This window comes from Numida meleagris, chromosome 6 (genome assembly GCF_002078875.1).
Source record: "Numida meleagris isolate 19003 breed g44 Domestic line chromosome 6, NumMel1.0, whole genome shotgun sequence".
Classification (NCBI taxonomy): domain Eukaryota; kingdom Metazoa; phylum Chordata; class Aves; order Galliformes; family Numididae; genus Numida; species Numida meleagris.
The window spans coordinates 51,779,318-51,799,643 of NC_034414.1; the positions used below are offsets into that span (position 1 = coordinate 51,779,318).

Sequence of the window (20,326 nt, forward strand, 5' to 3'; positions counted from 1 at the left end):
CACAAACGCAGCCAGGAAACCAACTGGGTCGTGCTGAAGGCCCGTCCGCTCTGCTCAGTGAGGGCTCGATCTGTTCTTATGAACAGCTGACCTAGATTCTCTGCCTGAATGAAAGTCTTTTCCAGCATTGAGGCTGTTCAGAGAGTCAGAAATTCATCATGAGGGAGGGGGGAAAAGGTGGATATAATATTAAGGGAAAGCAGCAGCATCAGGTGGGCCATCCTGTCAGCAGCCACCCCCTCCCCCTTTTCCCTGAGACCCCCAGAGGAGCCGCGGAGATGAGAATGCAACATCTAATTAACCACTTCTCCAATCAAATCTGGTTCAACAACTGCAAATATCATGAGGCAATTCGGTTTCCCTCACCATCTTTTTTTTTGCAAGCGGCTAACATGCAAACTAGGTCAGTATTATTCCTACCGAAACACTCACTACGGGTGTTATTTTTAGAAAACCATGTGATTGTCTGACTTTTATTTATGAAAGCACCGAAAGATCCACTGTATATTTTCCCGTCTGTCATATCTGGGGTGGTTTGCTGTTTTAGTTCTTTGGGTTTGTTGTTGAGATCTCTGGCCTCTTTTTAAAAGGCAAAGTCAGACTAAATCAGGAGGCCTTGCAGTTCACACGCCTTAGCAGGCTCTGCAACAAAGCACATGCAGCATGAGCAAAGCAAACCAGACAAGTGCACCGAGAGGCTATGAAGAGGCAAGGCAGTGATGCAGGCAGCGAGAGACAAGGAGATGGAGCAGAAACAGGAGGTCTCTTGTGCCAACCTACTTATTGCTTTACCATCCAACCTTGCAATCCCATGTTAATTGGCACTGCTTCTATCACATTCTCTCGAATTCTTTATTAATCAAGTTTGTATTGGCTGCCCAGCTGTATCTGAGATCATCACCAAATTACCTCAGTGTCCTGTTAACACTTTTAACAGTGATTCTCCAGCTCTGCAGAATTTACAAGTGTCTCAAGGCATTTAAAATACCTGGCTCAACAGCTGAGAAACCTGGTTAGTCTTTCTAAAATTGCTGATGTAATCTATTATTATTGCTAATTTAAGGCATCCGGCTTTAGCAGGCATTATTTAGCATATCCTGAACTGCTGTTAGATGGAGAGGATTTTAGTGTATTGTTATATCCCTCTGGTCTTTGGCTTTTTTTAATGCATTGGCACAGGCTGCCCAGGGAGGTGGGGGAGTCACCATCCCTGGAGGTGCTCAAGAACCATGGAGATGCGGCACTGAGGGATGTGGTCAGTGGGCACAGTGGGGGTGGGCTGGCGTTGGAGTAGGTGATCTTAGCGGTCTTTTCCAACCTTAATGATTTTATGACTCTGTGAATCTATGATTTTTATCTCATTAAGAAACAGAAAGTTTTATTTAATACTTATGGTGGGTTTTTTTTTCCTGCAGTATTGGAATTTCTGTTGATAGTTCCCATCTGGTGATATCTGGAAATGTTATCATTTCTCAGAGCCTTTGCTAATCTAATGTACTTTGACCATTATCCTCGCTGCTCTTAACTCTATGGACCAAATACTTATTTGCAGGTATTTTGGTTTGCCTGACTGACCTTCTGCACTTTTGGCAATCGTTTTATATTCATCACTACCATCTTCTTTTTTCCCTTATGCTTTATGTGTAAGAATTTGCCCTTGTTTTATTTTTTGTTACTGCTTTCACTCCACGTAGCTTGACTGAATTAAAATTAGCACAACCCTCCCTGTGCTTTGTTGCTTTTTGATTATGAACTAAAACATCCTGAGTCAGCTCTTGCTTTTCATGCCTATTTACACTTTAAGGTCTTCCTGTCACCTGAATCATCTCAAACGTGTTTTCATCATTAGGAAAACAGCTAATTAAAATATTAAGACTATGCAATCCTGTGCACTGGCCTTTGTTCACATGTAATTTGTTTACATGCTGTAACCATAATAAGCACCTGCATCTATGCGACCACCATACTTCAGTGCCTCTTCACCAGCCTGGAGTCTGTGTAATACAGAAAAGGTTATGACACATTGGAAACTAGGAAATTCCTATGTATACCTTTTTAGAACTCTCCAGGTCATTTTAACACTAGCAGCCACTCAGATGGGAAGCTTTCACAGCAATGACACCATGGACATGACAGTCCAAGGGCTGGCATAGAATCATAGAATGATCTGCATCTTGTTCTGCAGTGAGTTGCAGAGGCAGGTACCAATGACTGAGCCTTCTTGCATTATATGTTAGGCTGTTCATCCACAAGCATTCAAAACTACTTTCTTCCCTGGAAACAAAAGTTATGCTAACTTTCATAGAATCATAGAATCAGTAAGGTTGGAAAAGTTCTCTAAGATCATCTAGTCCAACCGTCCACCTACCACCAATATTGCCCACAAAACCGTATCCCTAATTTTGAACTTTTCTCATGCTTCCCTACTGCTACCTTCAGTGACATTTAGATTGGCATTAAACAAATTTTCCCACCACACTACAAGAGGACAGCTAGCTGTAATGAACAGTTTGAGCTCTTCCTGATCCTTTCCTGTTTGTGAACCCTACGTCTCACAAAAGCTTACAGATAACGAAATTATGTTTTCTTTCAGGATCCTCAGTTCATTTTATCCTCCTCCCACTGGATTTTGCTCTAAACAAGTGGCTACTTGTTACATCTTTCCACTTTTCCTTATTATTTTTTAATAACAAAAGAGAAAACAAGACCTTCTGATATTTTTCACTATTAGATTCCAGAAATCAACATCAAATGTTACTGTTTACCCAATTCTTCCCGAAACAGCAGCATCAGCCTTTCTCTTCACTGTCAAGACAGGGACTTAGAAAAACTATGTGGTGTTTGGAGTGAATGTGAGGGGAATCGGGTAGCTATTTCTATTACCAGGATGTCTCCAACACTGAGTTCAAAATTAAAGCTCTGAATTTCCCCAGCTTCTCTAAGTGAGGAACCGTCATGCAACAACCAGTCTGCACGTACGCCTACAAAGCAGAAACCACATGATGAACACAGCCAACAGAGCACCGCGAGCCCCATAGTTAGACACTTCCACCAACATACTGCGTACACTCAAATTTGGAAAAACTGCTTTCATCTCTCCATTCTAATTCATCCTAAGCTCTGGAACTTGCATCATAGGCAGCCTGCCTTCCTGAGCTAGCTGGCAGTAATGTCTTGGTGACTCCTCCAAAAAGAAATAACTTCAAAAGAAATGATGTAGGATGAAAGATGAATGGGCCAGATCCAATTCAACATTTCCTTCTCAAGTAAAGACCAAGCTGTCACGAAACATTAGGCATGCACTGTAGATAAGGTTGCACAAGCTGCTCCCTCCATGCAATGAATGAGAAAATGCAGACATCTGGCTATGCCAGCCATCCTGAGCACAGCACAGCTTGGGAACTCAGATTCGTGTTTCAGGGGTGGTGAGTAAGAATCATATGCAGGATGCTTGGGGATGTTTTAAGAACTTGGGCCATATCCTGTGAACTTGCTGAAATGGCCTGGCCAGCACAAGCTGGCTGGTTGGCTGTCCATGCATCGCACTGAGATGCAACGTCATTCTTACACTAATCTCAGAAAAACCAGTGGGTTTGGATAAAAATCATAGATATGACTTTTTTTACCCCAGGCTTTCCAGTCTTTTTCCCTACGCTCTCACATTAAGACTCACAAATGGATCACTTTCACTACCTATCACCTGTAGCATATTGTATGTGACATGGAGACAGGAGCAGGCTGAATGGCTGAGCAGAACAGGAGTGCTCTTTGGCTGCTGTCTTCTGAAACAGACATTTCCTAATTCATGACAGTAGGTCGTGTCTCCCTCTCCCAGGAGCTGATTTTGACAAAATTTTTCAGAACTTTTGGATTTCGTATTACTCCATCTGTCAAACCTGTCTGAAACTGGCCAATGCACCGGAGGAAACCAATCAGTTGGAGAGCTTAGATGTTATTTCTTAAAGCCATATGCTTATCTTCCTTAGCCAGAGCTAATTGTGTGATTCAGGCAATTACCTTACAGGAGACAAACATAAGTTGCATTGAATTTTCTGGAACTGTACTCTTTTGGAATTAAAACATACAAAAATAAAACATACTTTATCAGCCACTAACACATATGTTTTATACCTCAATGTTAAAACCAGTGGACTAATCCTGCCTTGAAAAAGAACTGAAGGCCACAATTATTCCCTGCACTCGTTAATAGCAAAACCTACTTTCCAGTTATTTCAGTTGCCCTCCTGAAATTATGCAGCTCGTTATTGGTGCCAGATTCCCATTTATCTCAAGAGCCTTTTGTACCAAGAACAAACAATAGCTTCTTCTTAATCAGGCTTGGCAAGAAAAGAAGAATTCGTGTAACAAAGGAAGGGCCACATCATTGTGCCTTACTACCTCAAGGCACACAGGCCCTTCGAAATTTCAGTAATACACAGTACCTGGGGAAGTTATGAGCATCACAAGGAAAACTTCTGATTCAAGTAACAGAAGAAGTAGTAATGAGTGCAGGACAATAGGCACAGGCAGGCAAGTAAACAAAAAGCAGAAGCAGAAGTGTAAGGTGAGCCACGTTATCAGCTGACCCATTACAAGAGAGCTGGTCCACTTCTGCTCTGTCATCCACCAGCATCACGCATTATGTCACTGAAGTTCAAGGAGGTACCTCAGAAGATAAAACTACTGCAGAGGTGAGAAATGCAACTCATTTTTTTCTGCTAATCGGAAAGCGTGAGTCTTCTTCTAAGCCAAAGCAACACTGCCCTCGCTGCTACAGTTTCTCATGGGCAATATACATGGGTCCTTCCAGTGCAAAACTATTGTAAGAGCAGATTCAGGGTCATGTCAGATTGGAACACACACAAGACAGCTCTGTATTCCCTTGCTCTCGTTCTTTAAATATCCCTTCTTTGCTTTTTTTTAAGCACAAAATGAAGACTTCATGTCTTTTTCAGGGAGAGTAATGTTTTATTTAAGATGCCCTTTGAGCACCATGAATTTTACATGACAGAAGCTCCATCCCACAACATCCTTAAACCTTTCCCTGTTAGTCAGCAGGGCTGAGATCCTGCAGCCAACAGATGTGCTATCTCCAACTGGGAGCGCTGCCATGGGGCTGAGTCATGTTGTTGACTAACATACCCCTTGGGTCTAGTGCAGGATTCTGATGGTGTCTGTGGAGCTATGTCTGGTAATAAGTATTCAGAAAGGCAAGCTTTTACAGTAAACCAACCCTATTCAACTCTCAATTAGCCATGGAAGATTAACTGGGTTTGGGATTAACTGGAAACTTCCTCCGCATTGCAACCACAGCTACAACACAGTGACACATAACACAGGGTGCATGAGCCTCGAGGCCAAGCCCCACCTGGGAGACCAATAGGCTAAAGCTGTCCTTGTTTGGCATAGAAACCAATAAGTAAAGGACCTGAATATGCTCTTATCCCCTAGCAAGCCCCAAGCCAGGATTTGGTTTTATCTAGGTTGCCCCGTCCCACACTGTCTCTGATGGCTGAAAGCTGCCAGTATCTAAGGGAACTAGAAGATACCACTACACTAATACAAGAACATGCTGTGTAGCCTGCAAAACTTTCTAAATTGTGAGGCAGCTGGTATGCTGACACCATTGCCTAAGTGCTGAGTAACGATGTCTCACTGTTTCTTTGTGCTCCCTTATCTGTCTCCTTCCATCTGTTGTTCTGTCTTCCATTTGGACTGTATGCCATTCAAAGCAGGTCCTTCTTCTAGCACCTAGCACTAGGAGCTAATCTGTGACTGCACCACCAAATCAGTCTGATAACTCACCTAAATCAGTAATTGGTGAGTTGGAGTTGATGTTGTTCAGGAATGCGTATACGAATGGATTAAGAATAGTGTGCTTGGGTGAAAAGCGTGACTCAGAAGTGTTACTAGCATTATTCTTTTTCATGTCCATAAGCCTAAGAAATGAGAGAAATGTGGGAGGGGGTAGAAAAAGACAAAAAAGCAAAGAGACAGCAGGCTGGCGGGCAGGCAGCTCTCAAACACAAACGCACTACATGGCTGGTACACAGACCAGATGCTGAGAAGAACTGAGCATTTGCAACTCCTACTCACATTCTCATTTCTTCTTTTACAGTTATTAACTTTGCACGCTTCTCCATTTTGGTTTTGCTTCATCTTTCACATAAATAAACCACAACCTGGATCTTATCTTCATGTATCCAAGTGACTTTACCTTCATATCATGTGCACACACAGCTACACCCACAGGTCAAGGCATCTCTTTTGCTGCCTTCTGTACATGAAGATAGTGCAACTACTCTGGTCACCAGGACAACAGTCCCAGCCTGTCAAACTGATAAGAAGTTGGTCATCTGAGTTCATGCTTTGAAAGAAAGCACTGAGGAAATAAATGTAGTGTCCAACAGTAAACTGCAAGTGGCATTTGGTTTTCCCCTTAGGGCGCTGAAATGAGAATGAATGTGATAGCAAAACAAGAAAGAAGAGGATCTAAAGAGAAGAGACTTATTTACCTTTTAAAACTCTACAGTTAGAACCACTAAGACATGGGACTGGAGCTAACACATGGGGCTTATCTCAGCCTTCCCACACAAAGGGAGTGGTTTTGAGCCCAGAGTCCCAAATTTCCAAAAGTGACCAAAGCTACTGTCACGTCAATGGGCTCAGAGGTTGTCTCTGATAGACACCAAAGGAAGGGGTAACAAAAGGAAATAAGAACTATACTCCAAACAGTCTCTGTTACTAGAACTGCCTCTCACTATCAGCAGCCAGGACTACTAAAGGACTGCAACACCTTATGCCAACACTCAAGCTGTTTCCTGGCTGGACCCATGCTCACTGCAGGACCAGGAAGTGACTTTTTCCCACAAAACAGCCCCACCAAATACAGCTGAATCAATAATTGGGGCCAGTCATTCCAGAAAACTGCTTTGTGAAACGGACATTTGGTAGACACAGAAGTCAAGCTGTAAATTCAGTCTTTCCAATGCTGTCAAAATCCTGGGAAATGTAGAACCAGTACCATCTCTAATGTTCAGTCTTACAGCTTCAAGGCACACAGTCCAATCACTTTGCCAATGCAGAAACAGATATGAAAGAGAGTCTGAAAAGAAAACTGTTTGTAACTGGAAGTCAAGTCCATTTGAAAAGTTCATCTGTAGCCCACGGGGTGCGTTGAGGGGGTATGTAATAGACAGAATATATTGGAATACATCAAAGTGGTAAAACTTCGTCAGAACAAGAAACGATTGTGCAAATCCAGCCAAAGTTGAAGAACTCTGATAAGTCCATTCCCTGAAAGACTGATAAGAAATGATGTCCCGTCTCTTTCAGGGCTACTCATGGACACAGCAAGGCTTCTGCCTGAGCAAGGCTTGCATTAGTGATGTTCAAGGTAGCATCCAGAAATGCAGGTCACATGGCCAAGCTCTAATATAAATGGGAAGAGGTCAGCAAGACAAATAGTGTCAGCCTATATGACAAGGAATCAGGCAGCCACATCAGCCAGTGCTAACGGGGATGCATGATAGTAAAAGGTCTCCTCTCCCACCTCTGGTCACCAGTCCTTCCAAGAAACAGATGAAGAATTTCAGCCTTTTTATTCTGTTTCCCAGCTGTGATTCGACAGTGAATTCTCTTTTTAGAAAGGTGCTACAGCATTCAGACACCCTCCCTACCCTCTAGCCTACACACTGGGGAGAGGGGAACTGCAAAGTCAGCTGCACAAACATCTCTGTTTAGCTGGAGCAGAGAGATACACATAATCTAACATATTCAAGGCCTTTCCAAGCACAGCAAAGCAATGCCAAGAAACGGAAGAATGTCATCAAGGCCATATAGATGGGTTTCTTGCATTTGTTCTGCATCACAGCCAAAGCAGGCAGGCGCAATGCACAGAGACAAAGAAGCCTTTCTCAGTAAGCAGTGTGGCACACACTCCTGGGTCACATAAGGCGGCTGTGCGTCTGCCCTGTTCCTTTTCCCCTGTTTTGATTGTAGCTGCATCCTTTCTGTGTCAAGATGTGGATACTTAATACATTCTCACCTTTGCCCTCAGCTGCACGCTGTTTCTGCTTAGCTAATGCTTTTCTTGGCAGGCTTAGCTAGACAAGTCAGAGTTCAGCTTGCACCCTGAACAGCTGAAACACAGATGGCTGGCTCTGCGGAATGCTGCAGAGATATGGCCGAAATGAACTGAAGTCACTTATATGTAGCTGCAAATTGCTCTGCGCTGGGACTCAGCCAGTGAGGTCCTGGCCAATGACTGGACATCCAGGCACAGCCAAAAGACAAATCAAAATAAACAACAAAGGGGTTTCTTCCAGGGACGTATTACAAAGAGGTTTGGTTTTCAAAACAGGATTTAAGAACAGAACCCTGTTGTCTGTCCTTAATGCCTTAGCCTGGACTGTAAGCAGTGACAGAACCACTAAAAAGCTTGAGACAATTAACCTAAGTGGGAAATAAGAAGGATGCAAGACACAGGAAAATAGTTAAGACATGCAGGGCTTTTCACAGCTCTGGCACAGCTCTCTCATACAACTGATGCATGCCATGCTTTCCAAAGTGGTGAGAGTGAATGGATCATGTTTAGCTGGTTCTGAGTAAAGGCTTAAGAAATTTTATTGAAATTTTATTCAATATTTTTCCTCCTTTCTTGAGAAGCAGCCAGCAGTCAACAGTCCATTAAATAGAGTGCTATGGGAAACCCATGACTAATAGCTCTCCTTTGATTCACTCATTCTTGTTAGCTGGTTTGTTGGAAGAATATATTGCACAGCCTGTGGTGCAATAGTCCTGCCCAAAGTCCATGTATGCACGGAGATTGACCTCCCCAGTGCTATGTTTTCCAAAGACCTCTAAGCAGCTATGTGTAGGTTAGAGTCACTACAGCAAACACAGCGCTGTGGATCTGGATCACAACAGGCAAATCTGGCACAACCCAAAGCTACAGAGCTGCCTCTTTAAGACCTTTGGTAGGGAAAGAGAGAATGTTACAGAGCAATTCACTCTGTAGCAGTGGACAAGGAGGTCTGGGCTGACTCTCAAGCAATCTAGCTAGCAGATTGTGACTTGGCACCCACTGCTACTTTGCCTGTTTCCCTGCTGCTCCAGGAATTGAGCAAACTGTGAGCGATCTGTCTGAACGCGTCATAGCATATGCCACCCCATGCACCAGAATTAGCACACTGTCAGACCAGCTGCATGGGCCAAATTGCTCACCCCTCCTGCCCACCTGAACATGTCCCAGGGCACAGAATGCAGTGGGACTCACTGCTCAGGGCTCTGCAGAGAAGGCAGTAGAACTCTTGGATCTGCAAGGGATGGAACTGAAAGCTTCATCTGGGGGGATCAGCTGCTCACTGCAGGATCCTGTGGGAATAGCACTGGCACTGAGATTCAACATTAGTTATCTATAAAGCAAAAAGGAGTTTTATCAAATTTGTACTACGTTATCCAGAGTGCAAATCCTCACTGGAAATTCCCTTCACAGCAGATAGACTGAACTATCTAAACTTCGTGTCACAGCACTCCTTGTCTCACTGCACCAGGAAGACAAACAGGCAGGGAAAATAAAGACGTTCTTTAGCCACAGCAGGCACTAGTAGCCAAAATAATTGGTTACCCACAAAGTAAAAATAAGCATTTACAAGTATATATCTTCAGATACAAAAGCTGTATCTTATGAGGGTAAGTGAACAAAGAGTAAACTGCCAGTAAAGACTGAGTTAAACAAGGACATCATCCATCGGTATAAACCAGTTCATCTCTGTGGACCTGGATAAGCTCACGTTTATATCTGACCTTAGAGATCCCACCTGCACTCACACGTCCTCCATAACTTAATCCAGAATGGCAAACCATTCTGAGCTGAGTATTCATCCATCACTGAGTCATCCATTAATCTGTCTACTGAGCAAACAACCAGAAACAAGAGGAGCTGTGTATTTATTACACATTTCTGAATAAGTCATGCCCAATATCTAGGACAAACAATACATTAAGCCCTAAAGAACCCTTTGAAAGCCTTTTGCCTGCTGGAGACAACAATTAAAAAGGAACATGATAGAAAGAGAACAGTAAATCATTCATGAGAATGATTAAAAACAAACTCTGGTTGCGGTGCAGCAAAACAACACTGAAAACAGCCAGTGTACTCCTCCTGAGCATCTCTTCATTTACAGGAGGTAGAGTGGGTGGCTTTCATAAGTCCCATTTTTTATGGCTAGTGCAGGAAAGATGTAGCAGATACAGAAATCCAGGGAGAACAGCACAGCAGCAAATTACAATTTATTCAGCTACTCCATGGCTACATCAGGCACTGATGCAGAAATATTACTGTGCTTAAAATCACTAATGCAAAAAATGCTTAGCTGGCATGTCAAGGGCGCTAGGGAGAGAAGAATAAATCAGACTTCCTAGGGATGAATACTGTTTTACACTAGTGAGCTCTCTAACATGCGCACAATCATTTTGGAATCCTGAAATCTAGTCCTGAAAGAGTTAGAGTTCCAAAATGGTCATGATCACCACCTACTCTAACAGAGTTGTTGATGCTACAGTTTCCCAGATGTGAATGTGGACAAAGATAGGAATCACAAACCATGTAATGAGCATTTATTATATATCCCTTCAACTCTGTGAGAATGCCCGTTTCAGGAATGTTTTTGAAGATCATTTCCTAAAACTATTTCAGGTAAAAAGCTCCCAGATGATCATTACGGACAATATTTTTTTCTTAAAGAATCTTAAAATAACATCCTAGTGCTTCAGGGCAAAATTCTCCCTCTATTGTGCATTTGAACGTTCATTGACATACCTGTGTTCTAAGAGCTTTCCAAACCTGACTGTGAAAAACAGTTTAAGACAGTATCATTCCTGTAAGAAAGTTCTGCTTTCAGTGTGTCCCCAGGCTTGTTCTCAACAAGAAAAATCTACATTACGTCAATAAAATCACACTAGACTCTACAATCAACACCATGTTTGACGTGGCTTCACATTCAGGGGCCTGGTTTCTTAAACAAGCGAGAAGTTTGTGCACACCTTTGGTTCCATCTATCTGTTCCTCAACCCCTGTACTGGGTACTTCCAAATCCACCGACACTCTGGTATGTGAGACATGGGTGGCTGGGCCCAGTGAAACACGGTTGGTGCTTCAAGTTAGCTTTCATTGGCCACCACAGAATCCATACAGGCCAAAGCCCAGCATAATTAAATTTCCACTCTTGGAAACCGTGTGTGTTATCAGCTCTTTCAATACTGCTACTAGTTTATGTAATAGCCCAAGCATACAAAATACTTGGCCTGTGCAAATTGCAGAACAAAGTTTCTGCTTCTGTTTTCTTATTTTAAGTGTCATTCCTTTTTTTTTTTTTCAGTTTGGCAAATCATTTACATTCGTAATATAAATATTTGAGCTGCAAACCACCAGAGCATTCAAGACTTTGGCACCTCATGGTAGTCATGTATTATCTGCTTCTTTACAAAAGGTAATCTCTGTATTTTTATTAAGCAGCTGCACCAGCTGTACTCAAGCTCAAGGCAAAACACACCAAACAAACAGCAAATTCTAAATTGCAACCTACCAATTCAGCATTATCCAGCCTGCAGTGCCCTGAAAATACCTTTGATGTTACAGTACAGGTAAATCTGTAAGGGAAATAAAATCAGACGTTGGAGACAAAAAATTTTCTGTCATGTCTCTAGCTATTTGTTCCCAAATACACGACTCTGCTCTCCTTGACAAACAGACCCTTTGAAAGTTTAGTTCTAGAGAGTAAGATTCTCCTTTGCCTTTAAAGCAGAACTTTCTTTTGCTTTCAGCACAAACATCAGGGACACATTCTCCTCTGCCAGATCTGCCAGCAGAAGCACAAACACAATCGCTAGCAGGGCCTCAGCGCTACCTCCAAACTCCAGCTCTCCCGACAACGTCCTCATGTTATTTTCAAAGACACTTCTCCATGCCTGAATGAGCAGAAGAGATTAGCAAAGCAAGATGCAAGCTGTAGTGCGGACTCCTCTAAAAAAACAGCTCAGCAGCCACTTGTTTCTGCACACAAGAGAAAGGAGTTAAGACCTTAAGATCTCCAAGGAAAGACATTATGGAGCTAGAACCAGAAAATCAGAGGCAACAACACACTCCTCCTGGGAAAAGGGGAAACCCACCAGGTAACTCTAAGCACTCAATATTTTCTTTACTACTTAAGAGCCAACCTTTTGGGCCCCTCACTACAAGAAAGACATCCAAGCTGTGGAGTGCATCCAGAGAAGGGCAACAAAGCTGTGATGGGTCTGGAGCACAAGTCTTATGGGGAGGGACTGAGGGAACTGGGATTGTTCAGTCTGGAGAAGAGGAGGCTCAGGGGAGACCTCATCACTCTCTACAACTCCCTGAAAGGAGGTTGTGACAAGGTGGAGGGTTGGCCTCTTCCCCCATGTAATAGTGATAGGATGAGAGGTAATGGCCTTAAGTTGAACTAGGGGAGGTTCAGGTTGGTTATAAGGAAAAACTTGTCAGAAAGAGCAGTGATGCATTGGCACACGCTGCCCAGGGAGGTGGAGGAGTCACTATCCCTGGAGGTGTTCAAGAGCTGTGGAGATGTGGCACTGAGGGACATGGTCAGTGGGCATGGTGAGGGTGGGCTGGGGTTGGAGTAGATGAACTTAGTAGTCTTTTCCATCCTTAATGATTCTATGATTCAATCTGCTGATAATCACAGCACTGGCTGTCAGACCTTCCCAAGCCAAAAAAAAGGATAAGAGAGGATGTATATGCAGAGATGTTAGTAAAGCACACAACAGCTGGAGAGGACCTGAGCAGTTTTTTTTATGAAATGGAAATGAAAGTATAAATCACTGAAATGCTACTGGAAGAGAGATTTAACTCACAAACATAGATTTTGATGTCTGCAGCCTGTCTGTGACAAGTAGCATAGAAATATAAACACAGCGGTTGCTACTGGGCACAGCGAACAGGCAGGCAGCTCTGTCAGCATGTTCACAGAATCATAGAATCATAGAATTAGCTACGTTGGAAAAGACCTACAAGATCATCCAGTCCAACCATCCACCTACCACCAATAACCCCACTAAACCATGTCTCTCAACGCTATATCTAAATGTTTCTTGAACACCTCCAGCGACGGTGACTCAACCACCTCCCCGGGCAGCCCATTCCAGCGCCTGACCACTCTTTCAGAAAAGTAGTACTTCCTAATGTTCAGCCTAAATCTCTCCTGGCACAACTTGAGGCCATTCCTCCTCGTCCTGTCACTAGTTATAAAAGAGAAGAGGCCGGCCCCCAGCTCACTGCAACCTCCCTTCAGGTAGTTATAGAGAGCAATAAGGTCTCCCCTGAGCCTCCTCTTCTCCAGACTGAACAATCCCAGCTCCCTCAGCCGCTCCTCATCAGCCCTGTGCTCCAGACCCCTCACCAGCTTCGTCGCCCTCCTCTGAACATGCTCCAAGGCCTCAATGTCTTGCAGTGAGGGGCCCAAAATTGGACACCGTACTCAAGGCGGGGCCTCACCAGTGCAGAGTACAGAGGAACAATTACCTCTCTACTCCTACTGGCAACACTATTTCTGATATAAGCCAGGATGCCACTGGCCTTCTTGGCCATCTGGGCACACTGCTGGCTCATGCTCAGCTGAGCGTGTTGACCAACACCCCCAGGTCCGTTTCTTCTACACAATCTTCCAGCCACTCTGCCCCAAGCCTGTAGCGTTGCCTAGGGTTGTTGTGGCCAAAGTGCAGGACCTTTGTCGTCTTGTTGAACCTCATCCCATTGGCTTCAGCCCAGAGATCCAGCCTGTCCAGATCTCTCTGTAGGGCCTTGCTACCCCCAGGCAGATTGATGCTTCCTGCCAGCTTGGTGTCGTCTGCAAACTTACTGAGGGTGCTCTCAATGCCCTCATCCAGGTCATCAATAAAGATATTGAAGAGGACAGGCCCCAGCTCCAACCCCTGGGGAACACCACTCGTGACCGGTCACCAGCTGGATTTAACTCCATTCACCATCACTCTCTGGGCCCGGCCCTCCAGCCAGCTCCTTACCCAGGAAAGAGTGTACCTGTCCAAGCCACGGGCTGCCAGCTTCTCCAGGAGAATACTGTGGGAGACAGTGTCGAAGGCTTTGCTGAAGTCTAGGTGGACCACACCAACAGCCTTTCCCTCATCCACCAGGCGGGTCACTTGATCATAGAAGGAGATCAGGTTGGTCAAGCAGGACCTGCCCTTCACAAACCCATGCTGGCTGGGCCTGATCCCCCAGCTGTCCTGCAAATGCCGTGTGATCTCCCTCAGGACAATCTGCTCGATAATGTTTTCAGCTGGCAGCTCTTTTCCTCAAGGACTCCTTATCTTCCGCATCCATTCTTTCAGCAATCAGATTTGTCAACCACAAGCATGCAACTGCTGGATAATGCTAGTGCTTGCCAGTTATGCCTGTAGCCAAAGCTGCTGCCTGGGCAAACCAAGAGTACCTGGTTTCTCTGATTCCTATCACCAACACTAGCACCTATTGCTGACACACAAAGATAGCTCCCCAGATTGGGGGCATCTCTTTATCACAGGCCTCCAAACTGTGCTGATTTCACCCCCTAATTGAACTTCCATCCCATTTGCATTCCTCATTCATGTGAGTTTGCCTTTGTTTATTTGCCAATTTCAACACAGACAGTCTGGTTTTATTTGCTCAAAAGGATACTTCATTTTGTCCTTCTGTCCAAATAACTACTGACTGTAAAATTCCCAACAGACTCCTCCCACAGACCAGACAAGTGCCATGCCAAAAGTAAAAGTACAGTATTGAGAAATCAAGGACTGTGAAAATAACAAGCAAATCACACATACACATGTTAAAAAAATATGGTGAAATTTTCACCATGGTGAAAAACAGTGTTATCCCAGACAACAAAGAGTGAGACCACTTTTTAATGCATTGCTGAAGATAGGCACTGCTTAAACCCAGAGATGTGTGCCTAACGACACGGGGGAGCTTCCAGTCCCAAAGAATTATACAATTTCTCAGTGGTTTTGTTAGAATATTCATAGTTAAAACAGATTGTCATTGAGGAACATTCAGTGGTCAGGAATCTGAAAGCACCACATGGTAGCCTTTAGCCCTTCTCTCAGCACACATGAATGAGTATTGCTCATCTGTTTCAGAAGCTTGCTAGTTTTTCCAGATATATCAGTTGGTCTAAGAAAATTGTTCTACAGTTGTTTAGGAAAGGGCATTCCAGCAAACAAACAACTAGATGGAAGTCAGGACACTCTGCTCACCTTAGATTTAGATGGAACAATGCCCTCAGAAGCCACCCCCTACTCTTTAAAACAGCACAGTGAGCTGTTGGATAGTTTTGCATAGGTGGGTAGTGCTCCTCAGCAGGTAACCCAGCACATGGGTCTTGTACTGTGCAACGTCCAACCCCTTAGCAATGCCTCCTACCCTGTATTCAGCTTGTACTCACAATGTACTCACACTGTCAGTGCATTATGACAGGAAACATTGAGATAAATAAAAAACATCAATTTCCCTTAAAATTTACAGCTATCAACCATTAGTTTATATTCTGCAGAGAAAGCTGGCTGCTTCTCTTTCCTGAAGCACCTCTCTTACAGCCAGACACACTGCAAAAGAAAGGAGGGCAGCAGGAGCCTTGTGGTGTCTTCTGAGATGAGGAAAACAGATTTGGGGCAGAGCTTGCCTTACGCTGTCAGCTGAACAACACTGAGCCCTTTTACAGTCCCAAACACTTGCTGGGATATTTTAGCACTTCTGCATAGATATAGAAGCAACAAAAATAACTACTAGCAAATAATGGATAGGTGTGTATCTTGCTCTCTCTTTTTTTCTTTTTCTTTTTATTCTGTTTACTAATTCCTGAACTACTAATGAAAATAGCTAACCATAATGTTGCGGAGCATGGAAAGGAAGATATTTTACAAAGTGAGCTTGTACAAGATGAGTTGCAAGGCAGCAATTAATGTGGAGCTCCTGAAAAGCAGTAACAGACATATGCCCCTGCTATTGATCAGCATCTAATGCAGCTTGAAAGCATGAATGACTGCTGAGCAGTAAAGTCACGGCTATTCAAATGTATCCACCTTCCAAATACCAGTCCTGGAGCAATTTGGACTTCTGCTACCACAGAAGTTGCGTATTCAAACCTGGCATGTAAATAATTAAACTCTTTCTACACATTTCCGAGACAGGAAGAAGAAATGATATTACTATTCAGAATTTAGTATAACTGCAAAATCTTGGACCTCCTTCTATCTTCGGAAATTGCTATAGACAGAACTCTAACATGTCAGAGTTGCATTTATGTCGCAGTCCTTTCTACTGCCAGGAATGAACCCCATTTGAACACAGCCACATCACTCTCCCCAACAGGCTGCATATCAGTCCCTCTCTAATTGCATTTCAGTGCCACCTGGGCACTGCTGTAGGAGTGTGGGGGGCCCAGGGACACAGGGAAGACCAGAACCCGCAGCAGAGGCATCATGCAGCACAACACAGAGTCCTGTACCCAGCTGCTAAGGCATCCTGCTTACACTGGAGAAAACATTGTCTCTGAATCAACCATTACAGTTTAAAGCAAGGCAAAGTTGTTCTTCAAGACCAAGGTTACCAAGTGAGTATGGAAAAGGGGCTATGTTTATAGCCAACCACGTAACGATGACAAAACTTGCTGAAGAATAAAATACAGGCAGAATGTACAGTTGTCTATGTGAGAATATAAACACCTGCAATTAGAATGCCCATTTTTGAAGATTTACATTTTAAATATAGACAAATATTAATTCTTAAAGAGAATCGTGGTTCTCCTGCATTACCACAGGCATTGACTCTCTGCTTTTTTTAATAAAACCTAAGGCAGCGTAGAACAAACTTCCATAGCTCAAGGCTGAACTGAACCGTAAGAAAGCATTCCTGTGATAAGTAAACGCACACCCTAAAATCCACTGCTGAAAATTTCCTACTCTCAGACATTAAACCACTTCCAAAACCCAACTTAGTCATGCCATCCTCAAGTATCTTAACTTCTGGAGAGAAGCATCCATAGAAACTCCTTAGCTTATACCAATGAAACCCAAAGCAAACAAGAGTTCTGTGTTTTGAAGGTCACAAAACCAGTGTGAACTATGAACTTCAGGATTTATGAAACCATGACATTTTAAAGTGGGAGAGAAAATTATTTTCTGTCTTGTCCAAGCCACTAGATACTAAAGTGAAAAAAAAAAAAACCCATGACCAAATATTATAATTCAGTATAAACATTTGGGTGGGATCCAACACTGAATATTAATGAATTTTTCTGGTGAGAAAAAAAAACAACATCTAGGCACCAAGGAGACAATAATCCACAATTTTAATCTGTTTTGTACAATGTAAGAGTATATTCTAACTTACCTGTATGGGTTCTGCTTTTTGCAGAAGGAATACCACCTTAAAGGTAACTCCTAACTTGATGCCAATTTATATACCATCGTACTTTTAAAATCTTCCTTTATGCTACTAATCATTTCTCTTCAGTTATTCATGACGTCAAGCAGCACCAAATCCAGGGGCTTGTTTCACTTCTGCTGTTCAATAAAGTGGTGTTGGCAGCAGTACGCTTTAACACTTGCAATTTATTAACCTCAGAGGTGTTGTAGCATGTAAGTAAAGCCACAGAAAGGAGGCATTTAGTAAGTTACACATGCTGCATATTTTTTCAGCTAAGGAGTTCCTGCTGCGCTTTTCTTGCCTCATGCATTTTTATGATTATTTTTTCCCCTCGTGATAACTGCCAGCCCTCATATACTTGGGAGAGATATTTCCTTGTTTTGCAGTAACCTTCTTTCTCACGTTTAAAAAAGCATTGCTGTGTATTTCTCAAGGAAGCATTTAAAATATCCTGTAAGTTTTTTAACTTTTTTAAAAGCTCGAAGTCCAAGACAGACTTACAAGATGTCTTACAGGACATCATCCTGGCTACAAAGACATGCTATTCCATAGGCTGAAAAGAAATATATAACTAGGGCAGCAGCTATGATGTAGACGATGTAGGAGGGTCTCATTAGAAAACGCTGAGGAATCTGCACATTTTCTTCTGGCAGGTTTGTTACTCTGCTGCTGCAGCTGAGGGAACAGGTTCTTTATTACTGTGTGTCTCTGAAAGCATTCATAATGATAGCTCAGTTTTTGTGTCATGATTTCTAGGGAAATCTGATGTTTCAGTCATCTTTGTATTTTAATGCAGTATTATTGCTTATCAGAAGAAAACATTCAAGACAAACTTACAGGTTCAGACTAAGGGGTTTCCTCTGACCATAACAATATGTTACCAGAGTCAGCTGAGAAACTTATGTTTCAAAACTAACTCAGTGCAGGAAGAAATTCAGTGCATATGACGTTATTTAATGTCACTACTCATTCTTATCCTTGTTACCTCTTTCCCTACACACCCACATAGCCATCAAGAGACTTCACAGCGCTATTCAGTAAGCTGCAGTGATAGGAACTGAAGCCTTCTTGTGCTGCCTGGCAGTACTTAAAGCAGCAAGAGCTGATTAAGGGTTGATTTTAAGGGACATGGTTAGTGGGCATGGGTGATGGGGTTGACGGTCTAGATGATCTTAGTGGTCTTTTCCAACTTCAATGATTCTATGACTGATTGGTTGATTGATAAAATTTAAATTAGCTCTTTGCCCCTTGAACGTTTTTCATGTTCCAAACCATCCAAAATTTCTAATTCCTGTCATACAGAAAGGCTGAAGACTGGTAAATTATAGGGACAGGAAAGGCCTTAAGTTCATACTTTCAAAGCATACTCAAGCCCACTGAGGGTCCCAGCTGGAGCGAGGGCTGGCAGTGTTTGACGCTGAGCACACAAACTGCACACAGGCACTTGGGTCACCCTCAGCTCCCAGAGGCGGCCCCAGCACCCTGAGGTACCCAAAGTTGAGTTGTTAGGGCACTGACAACAAATCGGCGTTTTCCTGCCCCCTAAAAGCAAGCTGAACAGGAAAAACACATTGTGACCAGCGTTTTAATTAAGTGTTTGTAACACAAATTAGTTGCTGTGATGTCAAGCGTTTGGCCACTGCCGGTGTAGGACAAGATGCAACCCACCCACATTTCCACGCTCGCTGCATCGGATTCCTGCCAGAGGACCCGACCAGCAGCGAGGCCTTTCCTGAAGTCGCCTTTGTGAGGAAGCCGAGGTAGGAGCAGGACTCAAAGGACAGGGCAGGGGGTGGTCCCCTCAGCACAGGGATAGAGAAGCGAAAAAGGCCCACAGCCCCGAATCCATCGCCCTGACTCAGCCCCGCGCACACTGCTCCCCCCACCCAAGCCCGTCCCGCGCTGTCTCGCGAGATGCGGCCGCTGTAGACGCGATGTCCTCTGGGGCACTGGGGGGGAGGGACAAGGGAGGGAAGAGAGGCGAGCGGTGGATTGATTGATAGTAGTCTCCACCAATAAGAATGGGGGACGGAGGGCCCTGAGCCAATAGCTTCGTCCCAGGGCGAGCGGCGAGCCAATGGAAGGGCTGGGGAGGAGGGGCGCGCCGCTGGCTGATTGATCCCAGCTTTGGCGTTGTTCAGTCAGAGCGAGAACATTCTAGAGGTGAGTACGGGGCAGCCATTGCCGGGGTCCCATCAACCGCCCCCTTCTGCCCGAGCTGCGCGCCGGCGGCCGCCGCAGCTCCCTCCCCCCCCTCCCCTCTTCTCCCCCCTCCTCCTCTCTCCTCTCCTCACAGGTGCCGACGCTAACGATGCCCCTGATTGTGTCTCCTCCGCAGGTTGTCCGGCACTGCTGTCCCTGCTGATAACGCCCGTCACAGGACGCCCGGACCCGGAGGCTGCGGCGTCCGCCTCCGCCTCCTCCCCCGCCGGATATAAGCGCCGCACGGCCTTGTTCTCCTCGCACACTCGGCTTCATCGCAGCCCAGGGCGAGCAGCGTTGGGTTTATGTCTTTATTGGACGAAAACGGTGAGCGTGGGTCTTGAGGTGGAGCGGGTGAGGGCGGCGGAGCTGCAGAGGCGGTTGGGTCCGGGGAAGGGGCGAGCGGGCTGGGCTGGGGCTGCCGTTGGAGGGCGGGTGGCTGCGAGTTGTGCCTGGAGCCCTCCAGGAACGGGAAGGAGATAACAAAACTGGCATATTAACGTCTCACCCTTGTTAGTTTGGTGTTTTGGGCGGCTGTCCTTCCGCGTTAGTATTATTATTATTTCAATCAATTTCCCCCCACCACCACCCCCCTGCGCCATGCGACGAGACAAGATGGCGGCGGCCGGGCCGCGCCTCCCCGAGCTGTGGGCGGCGGGCGGG

General features: G+C 44.5%; 2 protein-coding genes across 4 annotated transcripts in view; one reads left to right on the forward strand and one right to left on the reverse strand.

Annotated features, from left to right (window-relative positions):
• The window catches only part of LOC110401586 (exocyst complex component 3-like protein 2), a 38,750-nt gene extending 30,601 nt beyond the window's left edge, over positions 1-8,149 (reverse strand). For 2 of the 3 annotated variants that reach the window (XM_021402838.1, XM_021402836.1), the window contains exon 1: positions 6,097-8,148. The gene's annotated coding sequence lies outside the window, so the exon portion shown is untranslated. Of the gene's footprint in view, positions 1-6,096 lie in introns of all 3 variants that reach the window. The other variant, XM_021402842.1, reaches the window with a different exon arrangement.
• EIF5 (eukaryotic translation initiation factor 5) overlaps positions 19,468-20,326 on the forward strand; it is a 7,570-nt gene continuing 6,711 nt past the window's right edge. Inside the window, exons 1-2 of the mRNA XM_021402730.1 lie at positions 19,468-19,624; positions 19,800-19,990. The gene's annotated coding sequence lies outside the window, so the exon portion shown is untranslated. The remainder of the gene's footprint in view (positions 19,625-19,799; positions 19,991-20,326) is intronic.